The sequence below is a fragment of the Nannospalax galili genome, unplaced genomic scaffold (genome assembly GCF_000622305.1).
Source record: "Nannospalax galili isolate Female #2095 unplaced genomic scaffold, S.galili_v1.0 scaffold77, whole genome shotgun sequence".
NCBI lineage: Eukaryota > Metazoa > Chordata > Mammalia > Rodentia > Spalacidae > Nannospalax > Nannospalax galili.
Genome location: NW_008341457.1, coordinates 3,302,515 through 3,307,134, shown reverse-complemented (window position 1 = coordinate 3,307,134; position 4,620 = coordinate 3,302,515).

Below are 4,620 nucleotides of genomic sequence, written 5' to 3'. Positions count from 1 at the left end.
TGCCTAGGGCCTGATGGGTCCCCCCCGGGGGGGGGCAGGGGCGGGGCCAGGGGTGGGCCTGCAGGCTGGACCCGGGCCTGTGTGCCGGAGCGGTTAGCCTTCTGGTAGGGGCGGGGCCTGCGAGCTCGGCGGAGTCTAGCTATTTGATAGGGGACAGCTGACTGGGGTGGAAATCAACCTTTGGTCTTCTGAGACAGGGTCTCCCTTTTCTATTTTTTTAAATTTTATGAATATGAGTGTATTGCCTGCATGTACCTAATTGCACCTGTGTTGTGCAGTGCCCGCGGAGGTCAGAAGAGGGCATTGGATCACCTGGAACTGGAGTTATAGATGGTTGTTAGCCACCACATGGGAGCTGGGAACTGAACCTGGGTCCTTTGCAAGAGCAGCCAGTGCTCTTAGCCACTGCCCATCTTCTCTCTCCAGCCTTCCGATAGGGGTGGAACAGAAGCAATAGAGGCGGGGCCTGCTGGCTACTTTTATGTTAGAGGTGGTCCTGAGCAATTAGGGTGGTGCTGGCTCTGAGGGTCCCTGCAGGCAATTCAGTCTTCTGATACTGGCAGCCCAGAGGTGATGGGAGTGGAGCCCACAGGATTGAGTGCCAACCAAGCTATCTAGAGAACAAGATGGAGCCATGGGGGCAGGGTCTATGGAGTGGAGGGAGGGGTGAAGAAGTGGGGTATCCTAGATATCTTATTAAGACCAGGTTAGAGCAGTGAAGGTGGGTCCTAAATGACTAGGGGTGGTGTTGGAGTGATGGGGTGGGTTCTAGATCACTAGGGGTGGGGTTGGAGGGATGGTGTGGGGTCTAGATCACTAGGGGTGGGGTTGGAGCAATGGGGGGGTCTAGATGGCTAGGGGTGGGGTCGGAGCGATGAGCTGGGGCCTAGAGGACTAGGGGCAGGGTTGGAGCCATGGGGTGGTGTCTAGACTAGCTACATACAGGGCAGAGTCATGATGGTAGGATCTGGTATGTGCTGACAGACATATGCTAAGGGAAGGGCAGGTTCCTTTGGCACCAAGCATTTGGGGCCTGGCCTAGCCTGCAATTTTGGGACCTGGGCCTTATGTGTAGGATCCAGGGTGCTCTGTACAGCCCTTCATACCTCTGGTGAAAGGCTGAGGAGCTAGCCTACCCAGCAGTGTCCCTCCTCTGGGATCCTTCAGGATTAGACACACTAGCCCACTAGTGACCTCCAACCCAATCTTCCTACTTATGGCCTTCCATTTCCTCCCCAGTCCCCTCACATCAGTGAGTGTGAACTTCTGATGATTTTTAGAGTGATGTTGGAACTTTTTGATTAAAAGTAATTTCATCTTCAGAATATGCCTACTGTATTTTCTATTGTTGTGTGTATTTCACAGTTGGGGAAAATGAGGCTTCACAGAAACAAAGAAGTGGGGACCAGGGTTAGAATCCTAGAATCTCCAGTTTGGGGATGTTTTGTTTTGTTTGAGACAGAGTCTCATGTTTCCAGGCTGGCCTCAAACTCACTATGTAGCCAAGGATGAACTCCTGATCCTCCTGCCTCCACCTCCTAGTGCTGGATGACAGGTTTGTGCCATCACACCTGACTTATGTGGTACTGGAGATGGAACCCAGGGCCTCATATGCATGCTAGGACAGACCACCCACTGAGCTACACACCCAATCCAACCTCTACTTATTTTAAAGATTTTTAAAACCTTTAAAAAAGTGTTTAAATTTATTTAGCTGGGCATGGTGGCACATGCCTTTAATCCCAGAAGCAGGCAAATTTCTGTGAGTTCAAAGCCAGCCTGGTCTACATAGTGAGTTCGAGGCCAGCTGGTGCCACAGGGAGACCCTGTCTCAAATAAGACCAGAAATTTTTTTAAATTAATTTTAATTGTATGAGTGTTTTGCCTGCATATATGTAAGTGTACCACATGTGTACAAAGGCCAGAAGAGGGGTTGGGTCCCTTGGAACTGCAATGTTTTAGTTTGTTTCTCCATTGCTATGACAAAATACTCTAATACCAACTTGGGGAAGTAAGAGTTTATGTGGCTTACATCTCCTGGGTCACCAGTTTATCAGGGAGCCCAAGGTAGGAACTCAGGGCAGGAACCTGGAGGTAGGAGTTGGAGCACAGGCCATGGAGGAATGTTGCTTACTAGCTTGCTCCTCTGCCTCAAGCTCAGCCTGCTTTCTTGCACAACACAGACCCACCTGCCCAGGGGTGGCACCACCCACAGTGGGCTGGGCCCTCCCACATCATTTAATAATCAAGATGCCACAGACATGGCCACAGGCCAGTACAATGAAAACAATCCCCCTGTTGAGGCTCCCTCAACCCAGGTGTGTCAAGTTGACAACTAAAGCTATCCAGCACATGAAGTTACAAATGGTTATTAGCCACCATGTGGGTGTGTGGAACTGAATCCAGGTCCTCTGCAAAGCAGCCAGTGTTCTTAACTGCTGAGCCAGCTCTCTAACCCTGAAAACCCCAACATTTGTACATGCTCTTAGTTTTGTTTTACCTATTTCAAAGCAAAACAAAACTGGTATGGTGGCCCGTGCCTTTAATCCCAGCACTCGGGAGGCAGAGGCAGGTGCATCTCTGTGAGTTCCAGGCCAGCTGGGGCTCCAGGAAGACCCTGTCTCAAAAACAAAAAGAAACAGAAGGGAATGAGAATGGAAAAAAGTCATCAAGATGTCAGTCAAAACTTTTCTGTATGGTGCTGGAATGAACCCAGAGCCTCATGCATGCCAAGAGAGAACTTGGCACTCAGCCACACCCCAACCTCACACCTCTGAGTTTTGTCATTCACCGGGACCACTGAGGGCAAGCTTGGTGTTGATGACCACATCAGTCCTTGGACAGAATGGTCAAGCTGAGTCACATCCCTCTTGCTTGGTGTTCTAGAAAGCAAAGGGTTAGGATAAGAGGCAGTCTGGTGGAGTCTGATGACCCGGGTCCATAATCCCAGCTACTTGAGAGGTTGAGCAGGAGGGTCACAGGTTCCAGAGAGACACTGACTAAAAATAACTAAAAAGAGAAGGTTGGGCTGGGTGTGCTGGCAGACGCCTTTAATCCCAGCACTTGGGAGGCAGAGGCAGGCTGATCTTTGTGAGTTCGAGGCCAGCCTCCTTGTCTCAGAAACAAAAAAAAACAAAAAGCACAAAGGCAAGCCAAACAAAAAAAAAAAAAAAAAAAAAAAAAAAAAAAAAAAAAAGAGAAGGTTGGGGAAAGAAGGTTCAATGTTGAGCCCATGCCAGAATACCTGAGTGAGGGGTTGGGGCTTGGCTCAGGGGTAGACTGTCAGCCTAGAGTGCCCCCCAGTATGGGGTTGAAAGTGTGGCTCAGGGGTAGATGTATATGACTGTGGGTTGCATCCACACTCCTACAGTCAGCCCAGGGTTTTAGCTTCAGATCTCAGTTTTCCTCTGTAAGGAACTGCAGTGTTTCTTATGGGTTCAGGGAAATCCACCTTCAGATTTGGAAGGGCTGAGTGGATTCAAGAGCACACAGGAAGTCATCCTCATCAAGAAAGGGGACATGGGTGGATCCTGCTCCAGTATTAGAACTAAAAAAAAAAAAAAAACCCACAAATATTTATTTTTATTTTATTTGTGTGTTTGCCTGCATGTAAGTATACCCGTGTTGTACAATGCCTATGGAGGCCAGAAGAGGGCGTCAGATCCCCTGGAACTGGAGTTACAGGGTCTTCTGCAAGAACAGCCAATGTTCCTAACCAGAGCCATCTCAATGCCATTTGTCCATTTTCAGACAGGGTCTCATGGAGCCCAGACTGGCCTTTAAACTCTGAGAGCTACAATATATTACTGTAAAAGACTTGCCTGGGGGCTGGAGAAATGGCTCAGCGGTTAAGAACACTGACTATTCTTGCAGAAGATCCAGGTTCAAATCCCAGCACCCACATGGCAGCTAACAACTGTCTGTAACTCCAGTTCCAGGGGATCTGACGGCCTCTTCTGTCCTCCACAGGCATTGCATGACACGGGTTAACTTACTTACATGCAGACATAACACTCATACATGTAAAATAAAAATAATAAAATATTAAAAAAAAAAGACTCTTGTCTGGCTTCCTTGTTTTGACCACATCCTGTGCCTTTTACCCATCTGGCCTTCACTGTTCATTCACGTGATCCTCAAAGGGCAACTGTGTGCATTATTTGAAGCATTCTCCTTGAGGGCCAGTGAGAAGATTCAGTGAGTAAAGGTGCTTACCTTCAACCCTGATAACCTGAGTTCAATTCCTGGAACCCAGGCAATGGAAAGAGAATTAACTTCTTTCCTTTGACCTCCAAATATGGGCCATGCCTTTAATGTACTTACACACCAAGGAAAAAACAAGTGTTTTGTTTAATGTGTGTCTATGGCTATGCATGAGCACCATAGAGGTAAGGGGCAATGCTGAGTGTCTCTCTCAGCCACCCTTCTCTAGTTTTTTTCATTACTATGGAACTATGTAGCCCAGGCTAGCCTTGATTGCACAGAGATCCACCTGCCTCTGCCTTCCTAGTGCTGGGATTAAAGGTGTGCACCACTAGAACTGGCTTCAATTTATTATTTTTTTTTTGGTCTTTTTGAGACAGGGTCTCCCTGTAGCCCCAGCTGGCCTGGAACTCACTA